Raw genomic sequence first — 25,407 nt, 5'->3', positions numbered from 1 at the left:
GGGCGGCAGGCGCGTGCGCGGCGGCAGATGTGCGTACGCGGCGGGGGAGCTACCGGCGCCGGAGAAGATCTCGGCAGCCTGGTGGCGCTCTGGTGCGCGATTGGCCTCCGCTGTCCCGGTCGATGGCTTCGACTAGGATGGTGGGATCGTTTATATACGCCCCTTTTTTTTCCGGCTGGTGGCTCGGACCGGGACAAAAGGGGTCGGGGGAGTGGGCCTTAGCGGTGGAGCCTTTTGTCCTGGCTGGTGGCTCGGGCCGGGACAAAAGGGGTGGATCCGTGGCATCAAGAAAATCCAACGGCTCCCGCCGTTTTAATCCAACAGCCTGGAGCTCGATCGTGGACTAGGGCTCCAGGCCAATGGAGGCTTTTCTAGTGTTTTTTGGGTTTTTTCTAGTGTTTTTTCTGGGTGTTTTTTCTAGTGTGTTTTTTCTGTTTCTTTTCTAGTGTTTTTTAATAAGGTATTCATTAAAATCGCGTGGGAAAGTTTCCCGCTCCCGCCGCGACGCCTCGCAGGATAGTTTCCCGCCATGACGCCGCACGGAGATTTACCGCCTACACGCCTCTATAAATAGCTCCTACGTCCCCGCCTCCCACTTCACTCATTGAACCCTAGCCCATTTCACAATGCCCCCGCCACCGCACCCGCCACCGGTGGAGGTGGACCCGCAGCTCGCGGAGATAGAGGAGTGGGAGGCGGCGGCGCTAGCGGCTACCATAGAAGCATTTGAGAGGCAGAGTATCCAGGAGCTGCATAATCGGAGGCGTGTGGTGGAGCTGGATCATGAGGAGATGCATAAGCGTCGTTGTGAGGAGGAGGTGCAGCAGCAGCTGCGGCAGGAGGCGGCAACCAAGTGGGCAGCAGCGGATGCGCGGAAGAACTAGTCGTAGTTGTTTTAGTTTAAATTTAGTTAAAGTATTTAGTTAAATTTCAATAAAGTCGTAATCGTTATTTTAGTTTAATTTAGTTAAAGTGTTTAGTTAAATTTCAATAAAGTCGTTGTCGTTGTTTTAGTTTAAATTTGGTTGAAGTAATCTGAGGGAGGCTTATTTGGGGTGGTGGCTTTGACCGAGATGGTGGGTTAGTTTATATACCCCCTTTGTCCCGGGTAGGGGCTCAAACCGGGACAAAAGAGGGGGGCTTAATATGGGGGAGGCTTATCTGGTGTTTGCCTTATATGGGGGGAGGGGATTATCTGGGGGCTGATACGTCTCCAACGTATCTATAATTTCTTATGTTCCATGCTAGTTTTATGACAATACCTACATGTTTTATTCACACTTTATAATGTTTTTATGTATTTTCTGGGACTAACCTATTAGCAAGATGCCACAGTGCCAGTTCATGTTTTTTGCTGTTTTTGATTTCAGAAAAGTTGGTTTACAAATATTCTCGGAATTGGACGAAACAAAAGCCCACGGCCCTATTTTCCACGGAGTGTTCCAGAAGTCCGAAGAAGAGTCGAGGAAGGGCAGGAGGTGGCCCACACCATAGGGCGACGCTGCACCTTCGCCTATTTATTCCTTCATCGCGGAAAACCCTAGTACCGAGAGCCAAATTACGAGAACAGTTCCAGAGACGCCGCCGCCATCAACCCCATCTCGGGGGGGGGGTGGTTCAAAAGATCTCCTCCGGCACCCTGCCGAAGAGGGGAATCATCACCGGAGGACTCTTCATCACCATGATCGCCTCCGGATTGATGTGTGAGTTGTTCACCCCTGGACTATGGGTCCATAGCAGTAGCTAGATGGTTGTCTTCTCCTTATTGTGCTATCATGTTAGATCTTGTGAGCTGCCTATCATGATCAAGATCATCTATTTGTAATGCTACATGTTGTGTTTGTTGGGATCCGATGAATATGGAATACTATGTCAAGTTGATTATTGATCTATCATATATGTTATTTATGATCTTGCATGCTCTCGGTTGCTAGTAGAGGCTCTGGCCAAGTTGATACTTGTAACTCCAAGAGGGGGTATTTATGCTAGATAGTGGGTTCATGCCTCCATTGAATGCGGGACGTGTGACGGAAAGTTCTAAGGTTGTGGATGTGTTGTTGCCACTAGGGATAAAACATCAATGCTTTGTCTAAGTATATTTGTATTATTTACATTACGCACAGTACTTAATGCAATTGTATGTTGTTTGCAACTTAATACTGGAAGGGGTGCGGATGCTAACCCGAAGGTGGACTTTTTAGGCATAGATGCATGCTGGATGGCGGTCTATGTTCTTTGTGGTAATGCCCTAAGTAAATCTCATAGTAGTCATCATGATATGTATGTGCATTGTTATGCCCTCTCTATTTGTCAATTGCCCAACTGTAATTTGTTTACCCAACATGTTATTTATCTTATTGGAGAGACACCACTAGTGAACTGTGGACCCCGGTCCATTCTCTTACATCTGAAATACAACCTACTGCAATCATTGTTCTTTTTTGTTTTCTGGAAGCAAACATTATTTTCCACACAATACGTTGTTGAGAGAATTTCTTATTTGGCCCTGTCTAAAGTTTGCCTTCCTTTTTTGGCCCTGGCAAATTTTTTCTTTCCTTTCATGACCCACAAAGTTTGGTTGGTTCCTTATTTGGCCCTCTAGTACAATTTAAGCACTAAGATGACCATTTTGCCCCTGCAACAATATGTGGCAAAATTGCACTAAAAAATCTGTGATATACTAGTTGGTTTGTTAAAAAAAAAGCAATCCCCACCGTGGCTGGTACCAGCGCACCATTTTGCCCCTGCTGCAATTTATTCCGGAAAATCTCAAATTTATTCCATAAATTAATCCAATTTTTTTTGTATTTCCACAACTCCAAAAAATTTGATATTAAATAGGAACAAACATACAGACAATCCGCAGGCACGCCAGAAATTTCATCCTAAAATACATTGTATTTTGGAAGATACAAAAAAGACAAATTTCTGACAGACTATACGTACACTATACGCCTATATAATGTCAGATTTTTGTTTCACAGCCTAAAATAAAACGTGTTTGAGCCAGAAACATTGCACGTACATCCCAATCATATACATGTATTTCTGGAATAAATTTTAGATTTTTATGAAACTCAAAAATTTGCTAGCATATTACAGCAGGGGCAAAATGGTCATCTTAGTGCGTAAATTGTACTAGAGGGCAAAATAAGGAACCAACCAAACTTTGTGGGTCATGAAAGGAAGAAAAAATTTACCAAGGCCAAAAAAGGAAGGCAAATTTCAGCCAAGGCCAAATAAGGAATTCTCTCTACGTTTAATCCTTTGTTTTCAGCAAGCCAGTGAGATTGACAACCTGACTGTTAAGTTGGGTCAAAGTATTTTGATTGTGTTGTGCAGGTTCCACGTTGGCACCGGAATCCCTGGTGTTGCGCCGCACTACACTCCTTCACCAACAACCTTCACGTGATCTTCATCTCCTACTGGTTCGATAACCTTGGTTTGTTACTGAGGAAAAACTCGCTGCTGTACTCATCATACCTTCCTCTTGGGGTTCCCAACGGACGTGTCTTTACCGTCACAAGCAACTACTTTTCTGGCGCCGTTGCCGGGGAGATCAAGACACGCTGCAAGGGGAGTCTCTCACACCCAATCTCTTTACTTTGTTCATTGTCTTGCTTTATTTTATTTCCTATCTTGTTTGCTTTCTTTATATCAAAAACACAAAAAAAATAGTTATTTGTTTTACTTTACTTAATTCGGTTTTGCTTTATTTATTTTTATTATTGCTAAAATGAATACTCCTGAGAATACTAAGTGGTGTGAATTCACTAGCACAAATAATAATGATTTCATATGCACTCCTATTGCTCCACCTGCTTCTACAACAGAATTTTATGAAATTAAACCTGCTTTACTAAATCTTGTTATGAGAGAGCAATTTTCTGGTGTTAGTACTGATGATGCTGCTGCCCATCTTAATAATTTTGTTGAACTTTGTGAAATGCAAAAGTATAAGGATGTATATGGGGATATTATAAAACTGAAATTGTTTTCTTTCTCATTGAGAGGAAGAGCTAAAGATTGGTTGCCATCTTTGCCTAAAAATAGTATTAGCTCATGGAATAAATGTAAATAAGCTTTCATTGGAAAATATTATCCTCCTGGTAAAATTATATCTTTGAGAAGTAGCATTATGAACTTTAAGCAATTGGATAATGAAGAATGAAATCTTTGTTAAAGAATTGCCCCACCCATGGACTAACTACTTGGATGATCATCCAAACCTTTTATGGATGATTAGATTTTTCTTCAAGGAACTCATTGGATTCAGCTGCTGGAGGTACTTTTATGTCCATCACTTTGGGTGCTGCAACAAAGCTTCTTGATGATATGATGATCAACTACTCTGAATGGCACACTGAAAGGACTCCTCAAGGTAAGAAGGTAAATTCTGTTGAAGAAACCTCCTCCTTGAGTGATAAGATTGATGTTATTATGTCTATGCTTGTTAATGGTTAATCTCATATTGATCCTAATAATGTTCCTTTAGCTTCATTGGTTGCTCAAGAAGAGCATGTTGATGTGAACTTCATTAAAAATAATAATTTCAACAACAATGCTTATAGGAATAATTTTGGCAACAACTATAGGCCATATCCTTCTAACAGTGGTAATTATTATGGTAATTCTTACAATAATAGTAGGAGTGTACCCTCTGATCTTGAAGTCATGCTTAAAGAATTTATTAGTACACAAACCGCTTTTAATAAATCTGTTGAGGAAAAGTTTGGTAAAATTGATGTTCTTGCTTCTAAGGTTGATAGTCTTTCTCTTGATGTTGATCTTTTGAAACTGAAAGTTATGCCTAATGAAGTAAAAGATGCTAAGTCATTTGCTACAGCAAATGCTATCCAAGTTCGAAATAATGACAATATTAGAATGATGGCTGAATTGCATGCTAGGTGGGAAAGAGAAGAAAAACTTGCTAAAGAGAAAAATATAGCTAGAGTTTGGACTATTACCACCACTAGTAATGTTGATGCTTCACATGTTGCTAAACCTCCTACTATCAATGGTAAAATAATTGGTGTTGGCAATGTTTCTACTTCTACTACAAAGCGTGCAAAATTGCCTGAAACTGCTGAAACTGTTTGTGATAAAAGTGCTAAAAAATTTCAAAGTGTTGGGGACAATGGTCCCATTGCTTTAGATCATAATGGTTTTGATTTTGATAATTGTCATATTTCTGAAGTTATTAAGTTCTTGCAAAAACTTGCTAGAAGTCCTAATGCTAGTGCTATAAACTTGGCCTTTACAAAACATATTACAAATGCTCTCATTAAAGCTAGGGAAGAGGAATTAAAACTTGAAGCTTCTATCCCTAGGAAGTTGGAAGATGGTTGGGAGCCCATCATTAAAATAGAGGTCAATGATTTTGATTGTAATGCTTTATGTGATCTTGGTGCAAGTATTTCTGTTATGTCTAAGAAACTTTATGATATGCTTGACTTGCCACCTTTGGAATGTTGTTATTTGGATGTTAATCTTGCTTATAATTCTAAAAAGAAACCTTTGGGGAGAATTGACAATGTTCACATTACGGTTAACAATAACCTTGTCCCCGTTGATTTTGTTGTTTTGGATATTGAATGCAATGTTTCTTGTCCTATGTTTTTGTGAAGACCCTTTCTACGAACCGTTGGTGCTATTATTGATATGAAAGAAGGAAATATTAAATATTAATTTCCTCTTAAGAAAGGTATGGAACACTTTCCTAGAAAGAGAATGAAGATTCCTTTTTATTCTATTATTAGAACAAATTATGATGTTGATGCTTCTTCTCTTGATGTTACTTGATTTTCACTTTCTGCGCCTAGCTGAAAGGCGTTAAAAAAGCGCTTATGGGAGACAACCCATTATTTTATTTCTGCAATTTTTGTTTTATATTTGAGTCAAGGTGCTTGTTACTACTGTAGCAATACCTTTTATCTTTATTTTCTTGCATTGTTGTGCCAAGTAAAGTCTTTGATAGAAGGTTGATACTAGATTTGGATTTCTGCGGAGAAACAGATTTTTAGCTGTCACGAATTTGAGTTTTTCTCTCTGTAGAAGAATCTAAAAATTCTGAAAAAATTCATGAGTAATCCTCAGATATGTACGCAACTTTCATTCAACTGGAGCTTTTTCTATCTGAGCATGTTAAGTGCCTCGAAAATTTTCGTCTTTACGGACTGTTCTGTTTTGACAGATTCTGCCTTTTATTTCGCATTGCCTCTTTTACTGTGTTTGAGTGGGTTTCTTTGCTCCATTAAATTTCAGTAACCTTGGGTAATGTCCATAAGTGTTGGGAATGATTGTGTCCTTGCTGAACATGTGAATTTTTAATTATGCACTAACCCTCTAATGAGATTGCTTTGAGTTTGGTGTGAAGAAAGTTTTCAAGGATCAACAGAGGAGGATGATATAATACGATCAAGAAGAGTGAAAAGTCTAAGCTTTCGGATGCCCCCGTGGTTCATCCCTGCATAATTCGAGAAGACTCAAGCGTCTAAGCTTGGGGATGCCCAAGGCATCCCCTTCTTCATCAACAACTTATCAGGTCACCTCTAGTGAAACTATATTTTAATTCTGTCACATCTTATGTGCTTTACTTGGAGCGTCTGTGTGCTTTTATTTTCGTTTTGTTATTTTCATTCTCTGAATAAATCGGATCCTGACATGCTTGTGTGGGAGAGAGACACGCTCCGCTTTTTCATTTGAACACTGGCGTTCTTCGTTTTACTTTTAATGTTCATGGCAAAAGCTGAAAGCCGCGGCATTTATTGCTATTTGGTTGGAAATAGAAAATGCTTCATGTGGTAATTGGTATATTGTCTTGAATAATTTGATACTTGGCAATTGTTTTGAGCTCTCAAGTAGATCATGTTTAAGCTCTTGCATCATGTAGTTTAACCCTATTAGTGGAGAACTACCGTAGAGCTTGTTGAAATTTGGTTTGCATGATTGGTCTCTCTAAGGTCTAGATATTTTCTGGTAAAAGTGTTTGAGCAACAAGGAAGACAGTGTAGAGTCTTATAATGCTTGCAATATGTTCTTATGTAAGTTTTGTTGTACCTGTTTATACTTGTGTTTGCTTCAAACAACCTTGCTAGCCAAAGCCTTGTGCTGAGAGGGAATGCTTCTCGTGCATCCAAAACCTTGAGCCAAAACCTATGCCATTTGTGTCCACCATAACTACCTACTATGTGGTATTTTTCTGCCATTCCAAGTAAATACTTCATGTGCTACCTTTAAACAATTCAAAACTTTATTACTCCTTATTTTTGTCAATGTTTTATAGCTCATGAGGAAGTATGTGGTGTTTTATCTTTCAATCTTCTTGGGCAGACTTTCACCAATGGACTAGTGGCATCATCCGCTTATCCAATAATTTTGCAAAAAGAGCTAGCAACGGGTTGCCCAGCCCAATTAATTAACTTTCATTAATAATTCTCTTCACATGTTTTGCCCTGATTTATCAGTAAGCAACTTAATTTTGCAATAGACACTCCTCCATGGTATGTGAAATGTTGGAAGGCACCCGAGGATTCGGTTAGCCATGGCTTGTGAAAGCAAAAGGTTGAGAGGAGTGTCATCTATAAATAAAAATAAAATACATGTGTAAAGAAAAGAGAAGAGGGATGATCTACCTTGCTGGTAGAGATAACGTCCTTCATGGGAGCCGCTCTTTGAAAGTCTGTTTGACAAGGGGGTTAGAGTGCCCACTACCATTCGTTGACAACAACAAACACCTCTCAAAACTTTATTTTTTATGCTCTTTATATGATTTCAAAACTTGAAAAGCTCTAGCACATGATTTAATCCCTGCTTCCCTCTGCGAAGGGCCTTTCTTTTACTTTATGTTGAGTCAGTTTACCTACTTCTTTCTATCTTAGAAGCAAACACTTGTGTCAACTGTGTGCAGTGATTCTTACATGCTTGCTTATTGCACTCATCATATTACTTTGTGTTGACAATTATCCATGAGATATACATGTTGAAAGTTGAAAGCAATTGCTGAAACTTAAATCTTCCTTTGTGTTGCTTCAAAACCTTTTATTAAGAATCTATTGCTTTATGAGTTAACTCTTATGCAAGACTTTTTGATGCTTGTCTTGAAAGTACTATTCATGAAAAGTTTTTGCTATATGATTCAGTTGTTTAGTCATTATCTTTTTGTTAGCAAACTATAGACCATTGCTTTGAGTCACTTCATTCATCTCATATGCTTTACAATAGTATTGATCAAGATTATGTTGGTAGCATGTCACTTCAGAAATTATTCTTTTTATCGTTTACCTACTCGAGGGCGAGTAGGAACTAAGCTTGGGGATGCTTGATACGTCTCCAACGTATCTATAATTTCTTATGTTCCATGCTAGTTTTATGACAATACCTACATGTTTTATTCACACTTTACAATGTTCTTATGCATTTTCTGAGACTAACCTATTAACAAGATGCCACAGTGCCAGTTCTTGTTTTCTGCTGTTTTTGATTTCAGAAAAGTTGGTTTACAAATATTCTCGGAATTGGACGAAAAAAAAAGCCCACGGCCCTATTTTCCACGGAGTGTTCCAGAAGTCCGAAGAAGAGTCGAGGAAGGGCAGCAGGGGGCCATAACCATAGGGCGACACTGCCCCTTCGCCTATTTATTCCTTCGTCGCGGAAAACCCTAGTACCGCGAGCCAAATTACGAGAACAGTTCCAGAGACGCCGCCGCCATCAACCCCATCTGGGGGGGGGGGGTTCAGAAGATCTCCTCCGGCACCCTACCGGAGAGGGGAATCATCACCGGAGGGCTCTACATCACCATGCCCGCCTCCGGATTGATGCGTGAGTAGTTCATCCTTGGACTATGGGTCCATAGAAGTAGCTAGATGGTTGTCTTCTCCTATTATGCCACCATGTTTAGATATTGTGAGCTTCCTATCATGATCAAGATCATCTATTTGTAATGCTACATGTTGTGTTTGTTGGGATCCGATGAATATGGAATACTATGTCAAGTTGATTATTGATCTATCATATATGTCATTTATGATCTTGCATGCTCTCCGTTGCTAGTAGAGGCTCTGGCCAAGTTGATACTTGTAACTCCAAGAGGGGGTATTTATGCTAGATAGTGGGTTCATGCCTCCATTGAATGCGGGACGGTGATAGAAAGTTCTAAGGTTGTGGATGTGCTTGTTGCCACTAGGGATAAAACATCAATGCTTTGTCTAAGGATATTTGTATTGTTTACATTACGCACAGTACTTAATGCAATTGTCTGTTGTTTGCAACTTAATACTGAAAGGGTGCGGATGCTAACCCGAAGGTGGACTTTTTAGGCATAGATGCATGCTGGATGGTGGTCTATGTTCTTTGTCGTAATGCCCTACGTAAATCTCATAGTAGTCATCATGATATGTATGTGCATTGTTATGCCCTCTCTATTTGTCAATTGCCCAACTGTAATTTGTTTACCCAACATGTTATTTATCTTATTGGAGAGACACCACTAGTGAACTGTGGACCCCGGTCCATTCTTTTACATCTGAAATACAACCTACTGCAATCATTGTTCTCTTTTGTTTTCTGCAAGCAAACATTATTTCCCACACCATACGTTTAATCCTTTATTTTCAGCAAGCCAGTGAGATTGACAACCTCACTGTTAAGTTGGGGCAAAGAATTTTGATTGTGTTGTGCAGGTTCCACGTTGGCACCGGAATCCCTGGTGTTGCGCCGCACTACACTCCTTCACCAACAACCTTCACGTGATCTTCATCTCCTACTGGTTCGATAACCTTGGTTTGTTACTGAGGGAAAACTCACTGCTGTACTCATCATACCTTCCTCTTGGGGTTCCCAACGGACGTGTGCTTTACCGTCACAAGCAGGGGCACACCGATATATATAGCCTCTCCGGGGAGAGCAGAGAGAGCAGCCCGTGAGTAGAGAGAGGAGGCAACGACTAGGAAGGAAAGAGCCTCTCCGGTGGAGCTTCTCGAAGATGTCTTAGATGGCTGGCCGTCTTAGACATCTTCGGAAGCTCTGCTCAAGGGAACTCTTCCGCAAGCAGGGCTCCCGGCAGGGAGCTGCTAGTATAGAACCAACAACTAGTAGCTCAGGGTACAAGAGGAGGGGAGAGCAGAGAGAGCTTTCCGGGAAAAGGAAAAATGGAGGGTTCTCACTATAACATAAATGTAGAGATTTTCTTGGGAACTATTTAGAATATATTATTATATAAAATGTTTAAATATCACCAACATCGCCATCTAGTGGTGTGGTTTTCTTCTGCGCCGTAGCCATGGAGAATCTTCGTCATTTAACATGATGCTTGTGTCAATTTTCACCGTGAAGGGTGGAATTTCATGAAACTTATTATAATCTTCTGACATGTCTATCTTGTCATCCACTCCCATGATGTTTCTTTTCCCTGAAAGAACTATGTGGCGCTTTGGCTCCTCGGTTGATGTATTCTTTTGCTGATTTCTTTTTCTCGGTTTGCTAGACATGTCCTTCACGTAGAAAACTTGAGCCACATCGTTGGCTAGGACGAATGGCTCGTCCATGTACGCAAGGTTGTTGAGATCCACTATTCTCATGCTGTACTTATCGTCTACCTGTACCCCGCTCAGCTTCACCCATTTGCACTGAAACAAAGGGACCTTAAAACTAGGTCCATAGTCAAGTTCCCATATCTCCTCTATGTACCCATAATATGTGGTGGTCTGCCTATTCTTGTCTTTTGCATCAAAGAGGACACTACTGTTTTGGTTGGTGCTCTTTTTATCTTGGGCGATCGTGTAAAATGTATTCCCATTTATCTCGTACCCTAGGAAAGTACATATGTTCGAAGATGGTAACCTGGCCAACAATTATAGCTGCTCTCCAACAGTGGTGCTACTCATGAGACTTGTCTTCAACCAAATGCCTTAGGTCTTCATGTGTTGACGTGTAATCAAGGACTCAGGTTGGCCCGGGTTTAGTTCTCGTACAATATTCTTGTGTTTCTCGATATACCAAGCCACCAAGCTAGAATTGTATAGAACTGTGAAGTGTGCTTGATTGAAAGAAAGCTTATTCTTGCATACAGTTGCTTTTCTTCCTATTGTGCCTTTTTCCAGTCAGCCTCCCCTCATACGGAGATTCAGGAACACCAATCGGCTTAAGTCCAGGAAGAAAGTCAACACAAAACTCAATGAACTCCTCTGTTCCCGTAGCCCTTTGAGATGCTTCCTTCTAGCCTAGCGCGGTTATGAACATATTTATTTAAGACCTCCATGAACCTCTCGAAGGGGAACATATCGTGTAGAAATACAAGACCGAGAATTCTAATCTTATCGACTAGGTGAACTAGGAGCTATGTCATAATATTGAAGAAGGATGGTGGGAACAACAACTCGAAGCTGACAAGACATTGGACCACATCAAGCTGTAACCCTGACAAACTTTCTAGATCCATTACCTTCTGAGAAATTGCATTGAGGAATGCACATACCTTCACAATGGGAAGTCGAACATTTTCTGGTAGAAGTCCACTCAATGAAACCGGAAGCAATTGCGTCATAAGCACGTGGCAGTCATGAGACTTTAGGTTCTGGAATTTTTTCTCTATCATATTTACTATTCCCTTTATATTCGACGATAAACCAGATGGAACCTTGATACTGAATAGGGCTTAAAAAAAGATTTTCTTTCCTTCTTTGGTAAGAGAGTAGTGCGGCAGACCCTTGAAACTGCCCTGGATGATTGCCCTCTCGTCCCTTGCGATGTTGTTGGTTCTCCCGTGCTTCTGGTGTATCTTTTGTCCTCCCATACACGCCCAGGAAACCTGGAATATTCATACAAAGATTCTTCAATCACCAGGTGCATCACGTCGATTGCAGAGCGGACTTCCAGGACTTTCCAATATTCTAGCTCCCAAAATATAAATTTCTTCTTCCACATGGGCGCGTGTCCGTCAACGTCATTCGGAACATGTCATCTGCCTGGACCCTTTCCAAAGATTACATTTAAATCCTTGACCATCTCAAATACATCAACACCTCTATGGAGGACAGGCTTCGGAAGGGGTTCTGCCTCGCCATTGAAATGCTTGCCTTTTCTTCCTTAAGGCATGCATGCGCGGAAAAAAACGGCGATTGTACGGGTACACATTCTTCCTACATTTTTCCAAATTTTTACTTTCAGTATCATCTAAACAGTGTGTGCATGCATTCTATCCCTTGTTCGTCTGTCCTGAAATGTTACTAAGAGCAGGCCAATCGTTGATGGTTACAAGTAGCAACGCTCGTAGGTCAAATTCCTGTTCGGTGTGCTCATCCCACACACGTACACCTGGTTCAGCCCACAACTCCAAAAGTTCATCAACTAATGGCCTTAGGTACACATCAATGTCGTTGCCGGGTTGCTTTGGGCCTTGGATAAGCACTGGCATTATAATGAACTTCCGCTTTTGCACAACCAAGGATGAAGGTTGTAGATACATAGAGTCACGTCCAGGTGTTGTGACTTTGCAGCTCTGCTCCCCAAAAGGATACATGCCATATGTACTTAGACCAAACCATAAGTTCCTTGCCTCACCTGCAAAATCCGGGAACTCTCTCTCGATCTTTCTCCACTACCGACCATCAGCGGGGTGCCTCAACATCGCGTCTTTCTTACGTTCTTCCATGTGCCATCACAACAACTTGGCATGCTCTTTGTTTCTGAACAAACGTTTCAACCGTGGTATTATGGGAGCATACCACATCACCTTTGCAGGAACCCTCTTCCTGGGTGGCTTGCCCTCAACATCATCAGGGTCATCTCTTCTGATCTTATACTGCAATGCATCACATATCGGGCATTTATTCTCATTCTCGTACTTCTCACCGTGGTAGAGGATGCAATTATTAGGGCATGCATGTATCTTCTGCACATCTAATCCTAGAGGGCAGACAAGCTTCTTTGCTTCATACATACTGGCAGACAATTCGCTCTTTCTTGGAAGCAACTTCTTTAATATGATCATCAACATTTCAAATCCCGAGTGAGTCACACCGGTCTCTGCCGTCCATTTTAGCAATTCCAATATGCTACCCAGCTTTTTCTGCCCATCTTAAACTTGTGTACAAATTTTTTTTGGGGTCCTCTAACATCTTGTTGAACTGCAACCTCTCCTTATATGTGTCGCAGTCTCGCTAATTTGCATAAAAAATGGCCCGACCAAGATCATCAACAGGCTCATCTAGTGCCCATTCTTCACCTCCTCCTTCATTGTCTTCCATTGCGGTATCACCATATTCAGGGAACATAGATCGGTAGTTGTCATCGTTATCTTCTTCATCGTCGTATTCCATCATAACCCATTCTTCTCCGTGCCTGGTCCAAACATTATAGTCGGACATGAATCCGCGCTGAAGCAGATGACTCTGAATGTCTCTTGAGGAAGAGAATCCTTCTCATTGCGACATTCCAGACAAGGACAACAAATAAAACCTTCCCTCCCCTTGTTGGCCTCAGCCACAAGCATGAAAGATTTCACACCCTCTCTGAAAGCGGGATCACATCGGTTACCGTACATCCATAGATGACTCATCTGCACCATACGTACAATTATATATCAAACACAATCACCATGCTAAAATTACTACTGTGCGGTGGACACTTGGAAACAAAAAATAGGAGAAATCTTATTAAATGAGCCGAAGTGGCATCGTTCTCACAAACATTTCATCAAACACCTCTTGTGCACATGATGAAAAAAAACCTAGCAGAAAGCTCCACCTTCCAAAAAATGTAGGGAGAATGGGGGGGTTGCTGTATATATAGGCCGAGCCCTTTTATCCCGGTTTTAGGCTCAAACCGGGACAAAAGGGTTGCCAGCATGCCGCAGAAGCCCTCAGACCTTTTTTCCCGGTTTGAGCCTAAAACGGGGATAAAAGGTCCTTAAAGAACCGGGACAAAAGGCCCCGTACCCTCTTGTTGGTTTCGGGGCGACGTGGCTTGACTATTTGCCCCGGCTCCAGACTGGGCCAGGACTAAAGACTAGGACGGAAGGTCCGTTTTCTACTAGTGAATCAGGAGAAGATGCTCTTCCACCTGTCCTTGGATACGGCAGTCCGGACGTAGTCGGACTTGCCCTTGTTGAAGATGCTCAGGTTGGTGGCCCCGCTCAGCAGCGCAATGTCAACCGTGCCGGTGCTACTCATGTTGGTGAATGACACGGCCGCGGATTCCAGCCACATCATGGACTAGCAGTCGGAGCTCGTCATGTTGAGCTCCCGGAGCTGCACCTGCCGAGGTACATGGCCATGAACATGGCTTCCTGCCCCTGCACTTTTACCTTTAAGTTGAGGTCGGAGGGGAGCGATGGGCCGACGTCTTGCCATTTGGTGAGGATGTCTATGGCGCCGTGGTCAAGAGTCTTCCCGATGGTGAACACCATCACCGTCGGCCGGACCTGAATGGGCTGGACCTTCCACGAGGCACGCTGCCGAAGCTCCCGGCGCCGCCACCTCGGATAGCCCAGAAGAGGTCCTCCACCATGCCGGCCCTATCCAGTAGATCCCCGTTGGCGTCGACCAGCTTGGCGCCCACAACCTTGTCGATGAAGAGGCCATGCTTGCGCATCATCATGCCGATGCCTCCGCCGCTAAAGTGGCCGCCCACTCCAATATTCGGGCACTTGCCGGTCGGGAATGTGATCTCCGAGTTGTTCTTCGTGATGGCGTAGTACATCTCTCCGATGGTGGCGCCAGAGCCGACCCAGGCTGTGGACTCTGACTGGTTGACATGCACGGCCTGAAGGCTCGCGAGGTCGACCACCGCAAAAACCTCGTACGTGTTAGATATTGTTTAGACTCTTTTCCCTGATACATATATCATACTGACTGTGTATGAATACGAAACCTTTGTACAACACCTTATACCTATCTCAACATGAAACCATACTGAGTCCACGGTATGTTCCACGCCTAAAACTAACATGGTATCAGAGCGTCTCTTCCGAGACATTTAGCTGCCGTGCCCTAAAACCCTACGCCGCCGCCGGGATGTCTCCTACAGCCGCCGCCACGCAAAAAACAACACGACGCCGCCGCTGCCGATATTCTCTACAGCCACCGCCGCCGCCAAGCCACGCCATGACTGCCGCCGCCGCTGTTCTCTGCAGCCGCAGCCGCCAAGACACGCCACGACTACAGCCCTGCCGATCGATCTGTTTTGATCAGTATTGATTCTACACGATCTAAAACAGCACAACGTATGCCGCCGCCGCTGATCCTACAACCGCCGGCGCCAACACATCATCAACATCGCCATGAGTTCATCGATAGTGACCGTGTCCCTAGCCGCTGCCCTGGGAGCTCCTCTGGCGCAACTCCTGACTCACAAGAATTTTCTTGCCTGGAAGACCCTCGTCCTCCATGCGTTTCGTGGTGCTCGCGTCATGGGTCTTGTTGATGGCTCTGGTCATGTACCCGCTGCGACCGTGGAGACCTAGGATGCAAACAAAGAAAAGATCTCCGTTGAAAATCCGGCCTATGTTGCTGGATCGGTCAAGATCAGCAAGCTCTATGATTTCTTCTCAACTGGCTGTCCCTGGACATCTTGTCTCATGTCCTTGGCGTCGAAACTACCGCTGAGGTGTGAAAGATCATTGATAACATGTTCAAGACTGTTGCTTGTTCCAAGGTCCAGCACCTCTGCAGCAAACTAAATGACACACAAAAAAACTCCAGATGTCCATAGATGAATACTACACCAAGATGAAGGGGTGTGCCTCTGAACTTGCAGTGGTTGGAAAGTCCCTCGATGAAGATGAGATGATCGGCTACATGCTTTGTGGCCTTGACGTAGACCAATACAACGCTCTCATCACAAACATCATTGGTAAACCTGAGACAACACTTGATGAATTCTATAGTCAACTATGTGCCTATGATATGTGTAACAGCCCCAAGGAGCTTAAAGAGGGGTTTACTTCCTCCGCCAACCTTGCTCGTCGTGGTGATGACCGTGATAGTCTGTACAGTGGCGCGCGTGATGGCCACAGTCCCGAGCGCGGGCACCTAGACCCATGCCATGAGTATCACGGAGGAGGATAAGGCGGCTGGTCTCGTGATCGCCGAGATCACCGCGATGGTCCGTGGATACATGATGATGCACGCCCACGGCAGGATGGTGGTGGTGATCGCCCATGCCCTTTGTTGACACCACATGTCAAATTTGCATGATTTATGGCCACCCGGCCAAGGAATGTTGGGGGCTTTATGATGATGATGATCATCGTGGCAACAAGGGTGACAAGGGTGCAAACTTTGCATCATATGGTGTAGACACGAACTGGTACTCCGACACGGGTGCCACCGATCACATAACCAGCGAGCTGAACAAGCTCTCCACGCATCAGAAGTACAATGGACATGACCGTGTTCGCACGGCTGAACGTACAGGTATGCACATTAGTCATATTGGTCATTCAAACTTTGCACATCGTCATGGTTCCTTTGATCTTAATAATATTCTCCACGTCCCTAATGCATCAAAAAATCTTCTTTCTGTTCATCGCTTTACCCTTGATAATCATGTCTTTATTGAGTTTCACCCTTTCTTCTATTTGATCAAGGACCAAGCAACACAGAGAATTCTGCTTAGAGGGCCATGCCATGGTGGTCTCTCCTTTGCTACCCATGTTCAATGAGACCTCCAAGCTCACCTTCATTGCAATAAAGCCGTCATCCTCTACATGGCATTGCAGTTTAGAAAATCCATCTTACTTTGTGGTTCAACAAGTTCTTAGGAAAAATAAAATAGCTTACACCCCAGAAAGCTCTCCATATGTTTGTGATTCTTGTCAGTTAGCCAAGAGCCATCAACTACCATATCCCATGTCCACTAGTGTTTCTACTACTCCTTTGGAGCAAGTGTTCTCTGATGTATGGGGCCTTGCTCCTCTTTCTGTTGGAAAACATGCATACTATGTAAGCTTTATTGATGATTTCAGCACATTCACACGGATTTATTTGTTCAAAACGTGTTCTGATGTTTATAAAGTTTTTCTTAATTATCAGAAGTATGAAAAATTGAATGGGGTTCTTTCAAAAGGTAGGCATTACACATCATGTTTCCTGTCCTCATGCTCATCAACAAAATGGTCCAGCTGAAAGAAAACATCGTATTGTTGAAATTGGCCTTGCTTTGCTTGCTAATGCATCCATGCCTCTTAAGTTTTGGGATGAAGCTGTACTCACAGCCACCTTTCTTATCAACATACTTCCGAGAAAAGTTCTTGATTTTGAGTCTCCCACTGAGTGTCTTCTTTATATCACACCAAATAATGATGTTCTCCGTGCGTTTGGCTGTGCTTGTTGGCCCAATCTTCATCCCTACAATAAACGCAAACTTGCTTTCTGCTCAAAATGGTGTGCTTTTTTAGGCTATAGTCCCCTCCATAAATATGTTAAGTGTCTTGATATTTCCACAGGCCGGGTCTATATCTCTAGAGATGTTTTTGGTGAGAATGTTTTTTCCTTTCTCCATCCTAGATCCTAATGCCAGTGCTCGTCTCAAACAAGATATTCTGCTTCTTCCATCCTCCATACCTTCCTCTCAAACAGGTGATACAAATTTTGATGATCATATTGTGCATATTGTGTCATGTCTAATGTGTTGCAGGATGGAGAAACAACATGAGAAAACAAAATCGGAAACGGAGCTGAAACGGATCCAGAAACTGAAGAAAACCAGCCATCATCGCATGCTGCAGAAGAGGACGAAACCAGCGCTGAGCACAAGGAGGAACATTCCTCTCCCTGCCTGATCCCGAGGTGAGCGATCCTAAGGAGGATCCGCTGATGCCTCCTGCTGCCTCGCAGTCCGTGCCCACGTCCGCGCCGCGACACCCGTGTCCACGTCCACCACACGGCGTTCTCCGGTGGGCTGCCCTGGTGCTTCCCGTGGTGCGGACTGCATAGGAGGATCTTCTGCGTCGGATGACTCTGCGGAGCACTATGTGTCCCATTCTTGTTCTCATGAATTGTCTGATGACTCGGCGTCACCTTCGCGGGTGCAAACTGCTGCACCACCACCATCTCCCATTCGCACTCGTCTACAGAGAGGAATAACAAATCCAAAAACATATACCAATGGTACAAACCACTATGGTATGTTGTCATCCACAGGTGAACCATACACGTTGAGAGAGGCTCTAGATGATGAAAATTGGCACATGGCTATGGAGGAAGAATACAAAGCTTTAATGGAGAATAAGACTTGACATCTTGTTCCTCCGAGCAGCAACAAAAACTTGATTGATTGCAAGTGGGTATATCGTATAAAGAGGAAAGCAGATGGTACAATTGATAGATACAAAGCACGTTTGGTTGCAAAATGATTCAAACAAAGGTACGATATTGATTATGAAGATACTTTTAGTCCTGTGGTTAAGATTGCTACTATCAGGACTGTTTTAGCTCTTTTTGTCTTTCGTGGCTGGAGTCTACGACAGCTAGATGTCAAGAATGTGTCTCCTCGTGGTGTTCTGGAAGAGGAAGTATATATGAAATAACCTCCAGATTTTGAAAATCCTCATACTCCACACTATATTTGTAAACATGATAAAGCATTATATGGATTGAAGCAAGCTCCCCGAGTCTGGTATTCTAGGCTAAGTTCCAAACTTTGTGATCTTGGTTTTACACCTTCGAAGGCTGATACCTCACCGTTTCTTTTTAACAAGTCCGGTATCACTGTGTTTGTGCTAATATATGTTGATGACATCATAGAAACAAGCTCTTCTGATCATGCTATTTCTGGTTTGCTTCGAGATCTCAATAAGAACTTTGCCATCAAGGATTCAGGTGACTTACACTATTTTCTTGAAATTGAGGTTACAAAGACACATGATGGTTTGCTCTTGACACAGGAAAAATATGGTAAGGATCTGCTTCAGAAACTTGGTATGCGTGGATGTAAATCAGCTCCAACACCCCTGTCCTCCACAGAACAACTATCTCTTACAACTGGTACGCCTCTAGATCGTGATGACAGTACTCAGTACAGAAGCATTGTTGGAGGCTTGCAATATCTAACATTGACACGACCAGATTTGTCATACTTTGTTAATAAGATTTGTCAGTATCTTCATGCTCCAACTACAGAACACTGGACAACTATCAAACATATTCACAAATATGTGAAAGACACTTTACACTAGAATTACTTTTACTAGATGATGCCCCGCGCGTTGCTGCGGAAATTTATGGCATGATTTGTTTAAGTAAACATAAAATTGATGCGATACAATTACACCATTAGTTGGTTCATAGAAAAATATTAATATATACATGGGCATAAAGTAAATCAGGTTGATGAATAAAAACGGCCTCTTTGTTTATTTATAAAAGACAACACAAACCGAACATCAAATGCATATTATATTGGTCTATTTTTAGTTATTACTTACTACATCTTGGATATAGGGCTTCTTACTTCATCTTGGCAAATACATAATAAATGATTAATTCTTCTCTTCGAAAAGGAGGCTAAACAATTCCTGTAGATGCTTGCATCTTCTTAATGGCCAACTTGGAGTTGCGATCCAACACAAAAACAAAATGGAATATGTATTTTAAGAGAAGTGCAGAAGCAAACAATAAGAAGTGTGTTGTAAAAATGTTTTGCGGCACAACACAAAATTAGGGAGAGGTGAATCACCGCTACATACTATTCATGTTACTAAACTTTGTGTCGATTTGAACTCGAAGAAACCAATATAAGGCTCGGAAAACTGTGCAAGCCTATATGAAAATTAAGCACAATTGAATTGCATGGAATTGTTTCTGTTGTTTTTAGGAATTAAGCTAGATATAACAAAAGACTCACAATTATATACTGAATCTCGGATATTATCCCAAAAAAGAAGATGTGTAATAATTTTTCCCTGAACCATCTTTGTCAGATAATACTGAAAACATCACCATCACAGAAGTTAGAAAACTATTTCTTCCATTGAATTGAAACATATGAAGTAACGAAATAAAAATATAACAGTAGTATAGCACTAAGTACTGTAATTACCTCAGATCATGACGTGTGCATGAGCAACCACAAATAAGAAATCTTATATTTAAGAATTGAGATAAATGGGAATGAAATGCCTCTGGATATAATCTTCTATTGCAGAGTCCAAAGAGGACAATTCCAGTGCTTCCAGCCTGCTACCTATGTTTCAACTTTTGAAGCACCTGCATGCATCATAAATAGATTTAGGAATCAAGGTTTTTTGCACATCACAATTCATGTGTAGAGAAAGAAATAATGTCACAAAGAACATCAAAAGGTTTGGTTAGTAGATGGAACAGGCAAAACACTGGCAAAATGTGAGTTGGTAAGGAAGTTTCCTTTGATAAATTCAATCATCCTGATGGCCATGGTGTAGCTCTGAGTCTAGTATTGGCAAGCTGAGAGAGCATGCCTAATGGTATGAGAGAGAGAGAGAGAATTGGACGGGACACATGCGACAAAAACAAAGCAGCTCTAACTTCACACACTATGGCCACCATGGAGAGCTATCAAGATGGTTATCAGATGCGCTGGTGTGTGCCAATTGCTGGGTAGGAATATATATAGAGCGCTCATATATATACCATGGAGAATCAATAGGATGAAGTTTAAGTGGGAGAATTTAATCATTTACGTTGCAATTACAACCCATAAGCTCATGCATGTTCAAATGCAATAGCCATAAGGGCTTCAGTTATGAAGAGGAAGCAACAGACTTCGCAATCCTGCTGAGCAATGAACTGCACATAAGTAGGGGAAGTTAAAAGATAAGGTGTTCAGCCTGGCTATTATCTAGCATCATGAATGGTTTGCCTTTTCCAAGTTATGACGTGTGCCCGCTCAGAATGCAAAGAGATAATTAAAGATAGTGGGACACATCGAATGGCATGGCCTAAAGAGAGCTGGAAAAATAGATAGTGAAAATTAAGATGTGGTTGATGATGTGGAGAATTGCATGATGTGGCAGCCTAGAATTGGTCAAGGATGCTTGACGAGGTGGATACCTTGCATGTTGAGATATATACCTTTAGTGGGTTGCTCCTATTTAGTTATTATAGATGAGATCTTCTTATACATTGCTTAGTGCTTTTTCAGATGCAGATTGGGCAGATTCTCTTGATGATAGAAGATCTACAGAGGGTTTTGCCATATTTGTTGGACCAAATTTAGTCTCTTGGAGTTCTAAAAAATAAGCTACATTATCTTGATCAAGTACTGAGGCAGAGTATAAGGCTTTAGCAAATGCTACAACATAACTGATTTGGGTGGAAGCACTTCTTGGTAAACTTGGAGTAAAATTAAAGGAAAAGTCATGTTTTTGGTGTGACAACTTGGGTGCTATCTATTTGTCTGCAAATCCAGTTTTTCATGCTCGTACTAAACACATTAAAATTAATTTTTATTTTGTTAGAGAAAGTGTTGCACTAAACTTACTAGATATTAAGTTTGTGTCTAGTAAAGTTCAAGTTGCAGATGGGTTTACAAAGGCACTCCCAGTCAAGAAATTAAAAAGAGTTCAAGCGATAATCTAAACCTTTCTACATGTTTATATTAAGGGGGAGTGTTGGATATTGTTTATACTCTTTTCTTTATGGACTGTGTATGAATACGAAACTTTTGTACAACTCCTTAGAGCATCTCCACCGGCACCCACGATAGCGGCCCTGATAGCTTTTTGGGGGCCGGGAGCGAAAATGGGCTTGCACCGGCGCGCCCCATATGGCGCCGGCCAATTTTCGAGCCCAATAGAATCGCCGGCAACCCCGTGCCAGCCTCTTCGCCAAGGGCGCACATCGGGCGCGCCGGCGCCTCGCGAGGCTGAATGTTTTGGGCGTGGGAGCCACCTGTCAGTGACGCCAGGACACCGCGCGGGATATTTTACCGCCACGCCGCTCCCGCCACGACGCTGCATGGGAAATTCTCCGTCAGATAGGAGTTGGATCACCGTCGACGACGGGAGGACCTGGAGCGGCAGCTGCGTCAGGAGGCGGTGGCCGCGGATAGAGCCGACTACTTGACGTTCGTGGCGGAGAGAGCAGGAGATTATCGTTGGAGGAGCGGCGGAGAGAGCAAAGAAGAGACCACCGGAGAGAGCGGCTCCACCTCCATAGAGCCAAGTGGCCAGTAGGTAGTAGTCTAGAGATGAAGCAGGATTCATATGTCATCCGGGGTTGAGGAGTGAATAATGTTTTAATCGGATTTACCTGAAAATATTATTCATTCCTCGATCCTGAATGACATTAAAATGAAATTTTAAGTATAATATGTAGTTTGTGTAAAAAAAAATTCTATCGGAGCCGCCTGTTTGGGGGCGCCGGTGTGGGAACAGCTCCCCAAATAGAGGATGCAGTGCCGGCGCCCCCTAAACGGAGGTGCCGACGCCTATTTAAGAGCTACCGGTGGAGATGCTCTTAGAGCATCTCCAGCCGCGTCCCCCAAAGCGTCCCCCAAAGGGATTTGGGGCGCGCCGGACAAAAAAACCGTTCCAGCCGCGTCCCCCAAAGCCCATTTTTGTCCGGCGTGCCCCCATACGATGTCCGGCGCCCCGAGCCCGTCCCCGTCCCACAGGGGACGCACCGGGCACGCCGGACACAACGAAAAGCGAGGCGAACCGACGCGGGCCCGACGAGTCAGCGGCTCGGAAGCCGAAAACCCTGTCGCCTACCTTTGGTCAAGCGACGTTAATGGCGTCCCTGTTTTCCCAGGCGACGCAGGGACGCGTCTCGTCGTGCATGCACCGCGTGGCCGTCTGCGCCGGCGTTATTGCATGCAACCACCCGCTGCCGCCGCTGTTTAAAGACTCCCTGCAGTTTCTCACCGCTCACAAACCTTCTCGTCGCAGCCGCCTCCCCCCTCCCAGATCTTCTCCTCGTCTCTCCAAAAATGTCGAGCTCGTCCTCCCGCAAGATCGCCGCGGCGAACGGCTTCGGTCGCGGCAGCCTCACCGTGGAGGAGGCGTGGGCGCTGTACCACGCCCGGTATCCAGTCCCGCCGGACATGCGGCTGCCAAGCGCGCGGCGGGCCGGAAGATGGCCGTGAACGGCATTGGCGTTCCGCCGCCGCCGAAGCCGCGCACGGACCAATGGTGGGACGCCGTCAAGGCCCGTCGGGCTCAACTCACCGCCCAGGAGCGGTTGGATCCGACGTGGGCGGTCGACAACAACGACGCCTGGTGGACGACGTACTTCAAGGCGAAGTACGACATCGAGATGCACAGCATGGAGGGGCTCGTCGGCGGCCCCAATAGCTGGAACAAGGACGGCCGCGCCCTGTTCTGGGGCGTTCCGGGGCGCACCCTCGAGAACGTCATCCGCGGCATCCGCAACGGCGCTCCAAGGCTGGAGATGCCGTCGTCGCCGCCGCCGTCTCCTCAATGGCAGCCGAGGAGGACGACGTACTCGTCCTCCTCGCACTCTTCTTCCTCAGGACTGGCGCGATCGACGCCATCCTCGTCTTACCGGTCGGCGCCGTACACCGTTCACAAGCGGGAGGTGAAGGAGGAGCCGGCGACGCCCGTCAACATGAGGCGTGGCGGCAGCGGCAGCAAGGGAGGCGCGGCGGCGCCCTCCTCATCCCGAAGCCGGAGGTGAAGGAGGAGCCGGAGGAAGCGTCGCAGCGGCGGCTGCCGGCGGAGTATGAGCGGCAGCAGCGGCTCATCGCCAGCAGCGACGACCCCGAGGACTGCCCAGGTCTGCGGGCGGCGTTCTTGGCGTCCATGAACGACAAGGACGCCTGGAGGGGCGACCTCGACGCGGCGATCGCCTTGTCCATCCGCGACTCCGGCAAGCCGCTGGTGGACCTCACCGACGACGGCGAGGCAGGACCAAGCGGCGCGGTGAAGGACGAGCCCGTCGACGAGCCCGTCGGCGAGCGCGTCAAGCAGGAGGTCGTCACCGACGACATGTACAACTTCCAGCAGTACTACGACGCCTTCGGCCGCCGCAAGTGGTTCTAGATTAGGTTTAGTTTAAATTTAGTCAAATTTCATTCGAATCTATGTAAGTTTGGACGAATCTTAGTCGAATCTCGATAAGTTTAAAATTTTCGAATTTTTGTTTGGGGGACGCGACTTGGGAGCGACGTCCCCAAGGACGACACGAACGAAACACGTCCCCCAAACACTCAATCTGACGCGATTTAGGGGATGCTTTGGGAGACGCGGCTGGAGATGCTCTTATGCCTATATCAACATGAAACCATACCGAGTCCAAGATATACAGTACGGACATGCCGACCGGTACGACTGGCCCTCGTAGTCATGCCCGCCGCTGCGCACGTGGAGATGCACGCCCAGCTTACAGCCGCAGTGCACGGCGGCCTGCACGTGGGAGGCGTCGGTCGGCGTCACGATGCAGACCGGCCTCACCGTGGCGTCGGTGAAGAACTTGGGGTTCTTGATGGAGGAGACCAGCACGTCCGTGAAGTTCCTGGAGCTCTGCGCGTAGACGAGCTCGCTAGGCATCTTTTCGCTTATTAGGCGTTGGTGGAACTCATCGGAGGAAGCTAGTGAAGGAACCAAGATCAGGTAGCATGAGAAGCAGCTCGCGAAGAAGGCGATCGCTAAGCCTTTGAGCATAGCCATCGATGACCTATTTTCTTTTTTTTTCGATATGGGAGCTTAGCTCCGGCCTCTGCATCAATAGATGTACACAACCATATCTTTTATTCAAAAAGATGTTCAAAGTATATGCTTATTACAATCATGCAGTATCTAAGGTCGCAACAAGTATCAACCAAACAAAGATGAAAAGTATACAAAGACTATCCATCTTCGATTCTTCTAACATGCCGTCATCCAGAGCCTGGAAATAACAATCCCGTGTGACCGTCAATAGATAGTTGCATCCAGTAACCATAATATCTCGCTGCTCCTCCGGAAGAAGGTATGCCCATAGCTGTATCCAATACGCCGCACGAAGAATAACCTGCAAAAAATTGGTTTCCTTCTGTTTATTAAACACAATGTCATTTCTAGTAGTCCATATCGACCAGCATATTGCAGAAACACCAATCCGAATACGTTCTTTATCTTTCTTATTCACTCCATTCAACCAATTACCAAACATATTTGTAATATTGGATGGAGGAGGAATGTTATAGGAAAAGAAAATCATCCTCCAAATTAGTTTTGCAAACGGACAGGAAATAAACAAGTGGTCAATAGTCTCATTCTCATCACAGAAACAACATTTTTGACAACCTGTCCACTTTATCTTTGTCAAATTATCCTTAGTCAACAAAACCTTATTGCTAAGAAACCACATAATTTTTTTAATCTTAAGGGGTATTTTGATCTTCCAAAGATACTTACGCAGAAATCTAGTATGACCGTTCATAAAATCCAAGTACATAGATTTAACTGAAAACAAACCCGACTCTGTTAAC

The 25,407-nt window shown here is 44.2% G+C and overlaps 1 pseudogene; it reads right to left on the bottom strand.

Annotated features, from left to right (window-relative positions):
• Positions 1 to 24,604, bottom strand: part of LOC124648872 — a 35,435-nt pseudogene extending 10,831 nt beyond the window's left edge.
• Between the last annotated feature and the right edge of the window lie 803 nt (positions 24,605 to 25,407).

This window comes from Lolium rigidum, chromosome 4 (assembly GCF_022539505.1).
Source record: "Lolium rigidum isolate FL_2022 chromosome 4, APGP_CSIRO_Lrig_0.1, whole genome shotgun sequence".
Lineage (NCBI taxonomy): Eukaryota > Viridiplantae > Streptophyta > Magnoliopsida > Poales > Poaceae > Lolium > Lolium rigidum.
This window is presented reverse-complemented; position numbering and strand designations above follow the sequence as displayed.